The sequence below is a fragment of the Heterodontus francisci genome, chromosome 40 (assembly GCF_036365525.1).
Source record: "Heterodontus francisci isolate sHetFra1 chromosome 40, sHetFra1.hap1, whole genome shotgun sequence".
Lineage (NCBI taxonomy): Eukaryota > Metazoa > Chordata > Chondrichthyes > Heterodontiformes > Heterodontidae > Heterodontus > Heterodontus francisci.
In genome coordinates this window covers 24,211,783-24,222,457 of record NC_090410.1, presented here as the reverse complement: position 1 = coordinate 24,222,457, position 10,675 = coordinate 24,211,783, and positions in this window count along the sequence as shown.

Genomic DNA, 10,675 nt, shown 5'->3' with positions numbered 1-10,675 from the left:
GGCTTCAGGTGATGGGTGGTTCCCTTTTCCTCTAACTGTGGTGGAGGAGTCTCTGTTAATCTACCCTTTGTTCTCTGGGACACTTGTACCTGCAGGTATTTGTGCAGACTTGGCTGCACTGTCCTGTACCACTTTGACTTAGGTGAAGCATCACCATCACGGTTTCTGTACCCCCTGGAGGTTTCTCTTTGTCTCTGCAGGTTCCAGCTGCTGTTCGCAATTCTGGTGGGGTGCTTCTAGAGTCTGCATTCACATAGCAGGATATGGGGTGCAACGTTTCACATTTTCAGGATTGGTTGAACAGACGGTAGGGGTTTTCATCCAGGATTCTTCCCGGACTTCCTTTAACCTGCCTTCTTGGTTGCTTTTTCCCATTCTCTTTCTAATCTTTTGCGAGCCGTGTGCCTGCCTGTCCCCTTTTGTTCTCGGTGGGGGTCCCTCACAGATCACCAACGCTCTGCTGGAGGGTCCTCCTAACACCGGTACAGGACTTCGGATTGCAGGTTTCACTGTAGGTTGGGGATTCCCCTCAATCTGGCACATGTGGCAACTCCTGCAGTACTCCACCACATTTTTGTGGGGTTTTTCCCAGTCAAACTGCTTTCTTATGTGGGCTTATGGTCTTTCGTACACCAACATGTACAGCCACTGTTGTCTCATTGGTCCTTCATAATATTTCTCCCCGGTTCCTCTGTGACACTAACTGGTGAACTACAATCCACTCCTTGCTCTCAGGTCTGTGCAGAGAATTCTATTTCTTTATCAGTACCTCATTCTTTAAATAGTGGCAATCAGGGACTCCCTCTGCTTCACTTTCAGACTGGGCAGCCTGTGCTAACTCTCAGAATACTTGGTCGGCTTGCTGAGCCTCAGCGGGGGAAAATCGATTTAGTTAATTCCCTGGGTCTCCTAACTTTCCAAAGAAAGTCGTGGATAGGCAGACTTCATGGTCATCTGCCTGCGGTGCCAATGCAGTCTCCTCTGGATGGGTTGGTTTGATCAGGACCTGACCCATTTCATATTCAGGGGCTCTGCAGGGGACTGTCTCCTGCCACTGCACTGTCTCTCTGACCTCCTGCAGTCTTTCTTTCACTACAGGGGGCGCTATCTCAATCACGCCTGCCAGCTCATGACTGAGGAGCAGGTCAACCCGGTCCACAGGCATACTAGGGATCCCTAGGGTCACCAGTCCCAAAACTAGGTCGCACTCCAGGTGCACCAGGTGTACAGGTACAGACATACACTGCCCTCCAATACCATTTACCACCATTTTGGTGTTCCCAGTACTCTCTGGTAGAAACGTGAGGCCTTTTCCCAGTAAATGGGATATGCTGGCCCCTGTGTCCGTGAGAATTACTATGGGCTTGCTTCTCCCACTTGAGGGATATGGTGCTGCCTTCCTGCTCTTTCTCTGCCATTTGGTCACCCATTCCCTTTCTCCCTCAGCAATCCTAATCTGCGGTGTGACCAATTCGCTAAACGTGCTATCCACGACCTCCTCAGCATCGCGAATGCTCCAAAGTGAGTCCATCCGCAGCTCCAGAGCCATCATGCGGTCTAACAAGAGCTGCAGCTGGACACACTTCCTGCACGTGAAGGAGTCAGGGACATCAGCCATGTCCCTGAGCTCCCACATTGAGCAAGAGGAGCATGTCACGGGTCTGAGATCTCCTGCCATTTTTAATCTTAAGCTTAAACTTAGTTAAATGAAAAAGGAATGAAAAGTTTTTAAACAATCACACGATAAAATTAAAAAAAAAGAGAAATAGAAAAAGCCTTACCTTATCTACACACCACCGAGTCCTTTTTTTTTGGTTAGAGGAGGAGGGAGGGTGGGAGACACTACAGGTGTAGTGTCTCGGGTTCAGAAACGGCCCAAATATATAGGGTTTTACTTACCCAGCAGCCCCCTGGTCTCCGCCGAAAACAAAAGGAAATTAAGTTTACTTTAAACTGACCTTCCCAGCTGCTCACTCGCTCGCACTCTCTGCTCCCGAAAAAGCTGCTGCAATGAAAGGCAAGTTATTTTAAACGGCCCAAATATATAGGGTTTTACTTACCCAGCAGCCCCCTGGTCTCCGCCGAAAACAAAAGGAAATTAAGTTTACTTTAAACTGACCTTCCCAGTTGCTCACTCGCTCACACTCTCTGCTCCCGAAAAAGCTGCTGCAATGAAAGGCAAGTTATTTTAAGTCTTCACAAAGGAGTACACAAATATCATACCAGAAATGTTGGGGAGCACATTGTTTATTGACAGAGAAGAACTGAAGGAAATCTGTATGAACAGAGATATGGTGTTGGGGAAATTGATGGGATTGAAGGCCGATAAATCCCCAGGGTCTGATGGTATGCATCCCAGAGTACTTAGGAAGTGGCTCTGGAAATAGTGGATGCATTGGTGGTCATCTTCCAAGATTCTATAGACTCTGGAACAGTTCCTACAGATTGGAGGGTAGCTAATGTAACCCCACTATTTAAAAGGGAGGTAGAGAGAAAGCAGGGAATTATAGACCAGTCAGCCTGACGCCTGTAGTGGGGAAATTTCTGGAGTCCATTATCAAAGATTTTATAGCAGAGCACTTGGAGAACAAGTGGTAGAATCGGACAGAGTCAGCATGAATTTACGAAATGGAAATCATGCTTGACAAATCTACTAGAATTCTTCGAGAATGTAACTTGTTGAGTTGATGAGGGGGAGCCAGTGGATGTGGTTTATTTGGACATTCAGAAGACTTTCAACAAAGTCCCACATAAGAAATTAGCATGTAAAATTAAGGCGCATGGGATTGGGGGTAGTGTATTGCGATGGATAGAAAATTGGTTGGCAGACAGGAAACAAAGAGTAGGAATAAATGGGTCTTCTTCCGAATGGCAGGCAGTGACTAGTGGGGTACCGCAGGGATCGGTGCCAAGACCCCAGCTATTCACAGAATATATTAATGATTTAGATGAGGGAACCAAATGTAATATCTCCAGATTTGCAGATGACAGAAAACTGGGTGGGAGGGTGAGTTGTGAGGAGGATGCAGAGATGCTTCAGGGTGATTTGGACAAGTTGAGTGAGTGGGCTAATGCATGGCAGATGCAGTATAATGTGGATAAATGTGAGGTTATCCACTTTGGTAGCAAAAACAGGAAGGCAGATTATTATCTGCACGGCTATAAACAGAGATAGGGGACTATGCAGCAAGACCTGGGTGTTCTCGTACATTAGTCGCTGAAGGTAAGCATACAGGTGCAAAAAGGCAAATGGTACGTTGGCCTTTGTAGCGAGAGGATTTGAGTACAGAAGCAAGGATGTCTTGCTGCAATTACACGAGGCCTTGGTGAGGCCACACCTAGAATATTGTGTGCAGTTTTGGTCTCCTTATCTGAGGAAGGATGTTCTTGCTATAGAGGGAGTGCAGCAAAGGTTTACCAGACTGATTCCTGGGATGGCGGGACTGACGTATGAGGAGAGATTGAGTCGGTTTGGATTATATGTGCTGGAGTTCAGAAGAGTGAGCGGGGGATCTCATAGAAACCTATAACATTCTAACAGGACTTGACAGACTGGATGCAGGAAGGATGTTCCTGATAGAGAGGGAGTCCAGAACCAGGGGTCATAGTCTAAGGATACGGGGTAAACAATTCTAGACTGTAATGAGGAGAAATTTCTTCACCCAGAGAGTGGTGAACCTGTGGAATTCTTTACCACAGAAAGCAGTTGAGGCCAAAACATCGTATGTTTTCAAGGAAGAGTTAGATATAGCTCTTGGGTTTAAAGGGATCAAAGGATATGGGGCGAAAGTGGGAACAGGTTACTGAGTTGGATGATCAGCCATGATCATAATGAATGGCGGAGCAGGCTCGAAAGGCCGAATGGCCTACTCCTACTCCTATTTTCTCTGTTTATATGTTTCTAAAGTAATCACCCTAAAAGATCCTGGGTGAATTTCTGGAACCTGAACCAAAATATATCAAAATATCTCAATGTGGTATCAATACACAATCCAGTGAAATTCAGGAAAGTATAGTGATAAATTGTTCATTGATAGTTTTCTCTTGGAGATGGTTGTGCCCTTGTCTATACTGAACAGTGGGAAGATGTATTTTATAACCTGGCCACGATCATGCAGGGGGGAAGCAAAGATCTACAGACATCCTGATCTTTTGATGATACAGCCTGGAATTACAGGAATGGCTTGTGCCTGATGTCACCTGTGGCCTGATCTTTGGACGCTGCAGTGAGTGTAAGTGTGATCAGTTATCTGCAAGGCAACTAGTATGTCGAATGCAGGCTGAAGATGCACTGAAGACTGGATCTCACACATGGTCAGTCACGCTGACAGCACCATTACATGAAATGGTTAATGTAGCACAGGAGAGTGTGAACATATACCAGACCAATAGGCATAGTAAAGTTTTACTCAAATCTCATTAAACTTAATAAAACAGCCAGGACAGTTTTAAACACACTGGGACGTACCAGAGGGAAGGACATTCACTGAGAGAAAGATATAAAAATGGAAACTCAAAATTCACACTGATCCCCCAGAACTGAACTTGAATTATCCACTGTATGGAGAGCAGTAAAAGTGTACTGGAGGATCATTTCAACACAGAAGCTATTGTTTAGATACATGGAAATACATAGAGGAACAGGTATTGACCCATACTTACTGTACAATGCATCATGACATTCACAATATCCTTGATATGTTCTGTACAAACAATGGTTAGAGATATACGACAATGATGAAAGAATCTGCAGAGTTGAACTTAAATACTTGAAAGCTAAGAAAGGTTGTATTGGAAAGAGAGAATTCATCTGATTGATTTGAAATATGCTATTGTATTACAGTTAATGATATTTATTTCTTTGAAGTGATATTAGCTTACATTCATTGTTAATTCGATCGGGATGCATGATTCTTAAATTGTTATTTCTTAAGATAGAAGTATGTGCCAGTTCTAAAGTGATAACCACCTTCTTAATGAAAAACATTAATAGGAGACATGGGTAAGAAAGAGTTACTAAAGTTAGCAGCACAAACACAGACCAGCAGAACTCCCCTTTGTGTCAGAAAATGAGAGAAAGATTTAATTCATTACAAGGGAGGCTGTGAATTCTTATTTAGGATAAGAAGCTGCCTGAGAAAGAGCACAACCTGGGGCTGGAAAACAGTGACTGCGCAACAAGTAAAAGGGAGTTAGAAACTGAGATATTGTACATGTTGATATTTTCACTCATGTCGATTATTGTAACTAGGATCTGTAACTGCAAAGACAGAGTATAATCAAACCAATGTTTAATGATGCAGAATCAAAGACGTTTCTTCATGTAACTCTGTACCGTAACAACGTAGAAGAGATAAGAATAATATTTTAAGAAATGGACGTTGGTACAGATGATTTGGAATTTGATTAATATCTAATTAATCTGTACACCAAGCTCAAAACTCGACTGTGTTTGAGTTTTCCAGCTGTAACTCACAATGATTTTTGTCAGAAGTGCTGCTGTTAATCATATGTTTAATAATTGTATGCTTAGCAAATCTTTGACATCTGACATTCAATGTTGCGAAGCCGATTGATTTGAGGAATGATTCATAAGAACATACCTCAAACATACCCTTAAACTACTCTCATACTCACCCATGTAGTACCTTGACAAAAGCTTTTCGAAAGTCCATTTACACTACATCTATTGCATTTCTCCATCTGACATGTCTGTTAGCTTCCTAAAGAATTCTATGAGGTTTGTCCAATAAAATAATTCCTTTTGAAATGTGTGTTGTTGCTCATACAGTGGACAATTAATGGACACATTGCCATGTATGTTAGCAACAACTTGCACTGAGAGAGAATCTTTACCATAATATTCATTCCTAGAAGTATCACTGAGATGTAGGACGAACAGGCACAAAGGAACGACGAAAATATCAGGGCCAGAATATAATGGTGAGGCACTAGCCCCGCCCACCAGCTGGAATGCTGGGGATGACCTGAAAGTCATGATGCTATTTTGCGTGGCTCAAGCCTTTCATTGGCTGCAGTCAGAACCTCCGCCCCTCTGAGGCAGGAAGTCCCGCCTCAACGAGCTGCCAGCCAATCAGAAGGCCGGCAGCTCTTCAGTCCCAGCAGTGTCACGAGGAGTGGTGGCCACTGATGGGACTGCACCAAGCAAGAAGACGAACATGGAGGTCGGCCTCCGAGAAGGAAAGCGGGGTCAAGCCTCCCCAGGACAATCGGCTAGGCCCCGGTGAGGGGGGCAGTCATAGTGTTAGGCAGGGGCTTTGTTTTAGCGGGGTGCTGCTGGGGGAACCTTCCGTCAGGCACAAGCTGCCCAATCAGGAGCCCCCACACCTACCCAGCCCAGAAGGAGCCAGCCAGGTATTACGAAGCAGCCTCCTCAGGTGCCAAAATACCCGTCCGCCACTGTTATTGTAATTACTTGGTCACTTAAGGACCTCAACTGGTCTCAGAGCAGGTGAGCTGCCAGTCACATCCCCTGTCACTGGTGAAATAGCAGTGGGGTGGGCAGGCAATGGGCACAGCAACCCCACCATCTCAATGGACTGTACCCTTACCCCACTTCTTAGCCCACTCGCAGGGGGTGGTGTGGGCGGGGGGTCATAAAATTCCAGCCGAGGAGAAGAGACCAAATGCTTGATCAAAAAATGGGGTTTAATGAGGGGATAGAGATGGGGGATTAGGAGTAAACCTCAGTCGTTAAAGACAAGGTCACTAATTGTGAAATGAGGAGAGTGCAGGATAGCAAAATACAACAATGGTAATGCGCATTTATATAGCTCCCTTGCCATAGTAACAGATCCCAGGCCATTTCACAGAGCTAGTACAAAGGAAGATAGCTGTGTTTGTTGGAGACCAATTATCTCAGCCCCAGGACATGGTTTGGTTGCAAGAGTTCTTCAAGACAGTGTCCTCGGCCCAACCACCTTCAGTTGCTTCACCAATGACATTCCCTCCATCATAATGTCAGAAGTGGGGACGTTAGCTGATGCTTGCACAGTGTGCAGTACCATTCGCAAGTCCTCAATACTGAAGCAGATCGTGTCTGCCCGCAACCAAGTCCTGTACAACATTCAGGCTTCTGATCAGTGGCAAGTAACATTCACGCCACACAAATGACAAGTAAAGACCATGCCCAACAAAGAGAAGATAATCATCTCCCCATTACCATCACTGAATCCCCCTCCATCAAAATCTTGGGGGTTACCGTTGACCAGAAACCTAACAAGACCAGCCATATAACTACCATGGCTACAAGAGCAGGTGAGAGGCTGGGATTGCTGTGGTCAGTAACTTACGTCCTGACTGAATAAAGCCCGTCCACTATCTACAAGGCACAAATGAGTGCAGCTCCAACAACACTTAAGAATTTCGACACCATTCAGGTCAAAGCAGTATGCTTGATCGTCACCCCATCCACCACCTTAAACACCCAATACCTCCACAACTGGCATGCAGATGCACTGCAGCAACTCACCAAGGCTTCTTAAACAACATATTCCAAACCGGCAACCTCTACCACCCAGAGGAACAAGGGCAGCGGGTGCATGGGAACACCACCCACCTGCAAGTTCCCCTCCAGGTCACATACGATGCTGACTTGAAACTATATCACTGTTCCTTCACTGTCGCCAGGTCAAAATCCTGGAACTCCCTCCCGAACAGCACTGTGGGTATGCCTACACAACTGTACTGGTTCAAGAAGGTGGAAGAATGGGTAGCAAATGCTGGCCTTGCCCGTGACGCTCAGATCCCATCAATGAATAAAAGAAATCAGAGAAAAATTGACCGGCAACCAAGGAAGGCGGTATTCAGAGGAGCAACCATCAGCTCAGTCAAAAAGAAGAGGATTTTTGGACCAATTTAAAGCAGGACAGGGCTGGAAGGTGCAGGGGATTAAGGAGAAAATTCTGGAGGCTGACTGAAGGCACAGTTGATAAGTTTGGGGCAAATGGAAGGAGGATACAGAAACAGCCACAGTACAAAGAACAGAAAGATTGAAGGATATAGGAGAGGAGGATTGTACACTGGAGGAAGGTACACAGATAAGGTTGGGTAAGGGTACGAAATTTTTAGATAAGGATGGACAACACGGAGATATTTAGGGGTGAGGTAAAGCTGGTGTTATTAGTATACATTTAACAGCTGATTCCATATCTGTGGATGGGAGCACCAATGGTTGAGGGAGGGGCAGGATTGGCAGCACAATATCCCAGGATATAGAATCTTCAGGCGAGGCAGAGGAGGGGGTAAAAGAGGAGGGGGCATTGCAATATTAGTTAAGGAGTCAGTTACTGCAGTAAGGAGAGATGATATCTTGGAGGGGGCATCAAATGAAGCTTTATGGGGAGAGTTTAGGAATAAAAAAGGGACAGCCACATTGCTAGGTGTTTATTATAGACCCCCAGATAATCAGTGGGAAATTGAGAAGCAAATACGTGCACAAATTGCAGAACTGTGTAAAAATAACAGGGTCATTATATGAGGTGATTTTAACTTTCCCAACATTAATTGGGATAGTCATCGTATTAAGGGCTTAGATGGAGTGGAGTTCTTAAAATGTATACAGGAGAACTTTTTAGTTCAATATGTAGAGGATCCAACAAGGAAGGGTGCAGTGCTGGACCTAATTCTGGGGAATGAAGCCGGACAGGTGGTTGATGTGTTGGTGGGGGCACATTTTGGTGATAGCGACCACAACATGGTACAATTTAAGCTTGTTATGGAGAAAGAAATAGACAAGTTGCAAAAAAAGGTTTTGGATTGGGGAGAGCAAATTTTAGTAAAATAAGGCAGATCTGGCCAAGGTAGACTATAAAGAGTTACTTGTCGGGAAATCTACAGAAGAGCAGTGGAGGGAATTCAAAAAGGAAATGGGGAGGGTACAGGTCCAACATGTTCCCTCCAGGGTAATAGGTTACAGCAACAAGCCCAGAGAACCATGGATGACCAGAAACTTTCAGGGTACGATGAAAAGGAAAAGAGAGGTTTTTAGCATATACAAGGAGAGCAAATCAATGGAAGCATTAGTGGAGTACAGAAAATGTAGGATGGAGCTTAAGAAAGCAATTAGGAGAGCAAAGAGGGGATATGAGAAAGCTCTGTCTGATAAAAGTAGGAAAATCCCAAGATATTCTATAAGTATATCAATGGGAAGAGGATAACCAGGGAAAGAGTAGGACCCATTAGGGATCAAGGGGGAAATTTGTGGGTGGAGCCAGAGGACATTGGTAGGGTGTTGAACGAATACTTCACATCTGTCTTCACCCAAGAGAATGAGGATGTTGATATGGAACTTAGAGAGAGAGACTGTGAGGTTCTTGAGCAAATTGGCACAGGGAGTGACAAGGTATTGGAGGTTTTGGAAGGCTTAAAAGTGGACAAATCTCCAGGTCCGGACGATTTGTGTCCCAGGCTGCTGTGGGAGGCGAGGGTGGAGATTTCAGGTGCTTTGACCCTAATTTTTAATTCCTCTCTGGCGACGGGGGAGGTGCCAGAGGACTGGAGAACAGCTAATGTGGTCCCACGATTTAAGAAGGGTTGTAGAGATAAGCCAGGGAACTGCAGACCAGTGAGTCTCACGTCAGTGGTAGGGAAACTATTGGAGAAAATTCTAAAGGAGAGAATCTATCTCCACTTGGAGAGGCAAAATTTGATTAGGAATAGTCAGCATGGCTTTGTCAGAGGGAGGTCATGCGTAACAAATTTGATTGCATTTTTTGAGCATGTGACCAGGTGTGTAGATGAGGGTAGTGCAGTTGATGTAGTTTACATGGATTTCAGCAAAGCCTTTGACAAGTTCCCACATGGGAGACTTATCAACAAAGCAAATGCACATGAAATGCAAGGTAACTTGATAAGGTGGATTCAAAATTGGCTTAGCTGTAGGAGACAGAGAGTGATGACAGACGGCTGTTTTAGTGACTGGAAGCCAGTGCCCAGTTGCGTACCACAGGGATCTGTGCTGGGTCCCCTCTTGTTTGTCATTTGTATAAATGACATAGATGACTATGTGGGGGGTAGGATCAGTAAGTCCGCGGATGACACAAAGTTTGGCCGAGTGGTTAACAGTGAGGTGGAGTGTCTTAGGTTACAGGAAGATATAGACGGGATGGTCAAATGGGCAGAAAAGTGGCAGATGGAATTTAACGCTGAAAAGTGTGAGGTGATATACTTTGGAAGGAGTAATGTGACATGGAAGTATTCAATGAATGGCCTGACACTGGGAAGTTCCGAGCAACAATGGGACCTGGGCGTGTTTGTCTATAGATCTCTGAAGGCAGCAGGGCAGGTTATAAGGGTGGTGAAAAAGGCATATGGGACACTTGCCTTTATCAATCGAGGCAGAGATTAAAAAAGCTGGGAGGTCATGTTGGAGTTGTACAGAACTTTGGTAAGGCCACAGCTGCAGTACTGTGTGCAATTCTGGTCGCCACATTATAGGAAGGATGTGATTGCATTGGAGGGGGTGCAGAGGCGATTCACCAGGATGTTGCCTGGGATGGAACATTTAAGCTATGAAGAGAGGTTGGATAGGCTTGGGTTGTTTTCGCTGGAGCAGAGAAGACTGAGGGGTGACCTGATCGAGGTATACAAGATTATGAGGGGCATGGATAGGGTAGCTAGGGAGCAGCTGTTCCCCTTGGTTGAAGGATCAGTT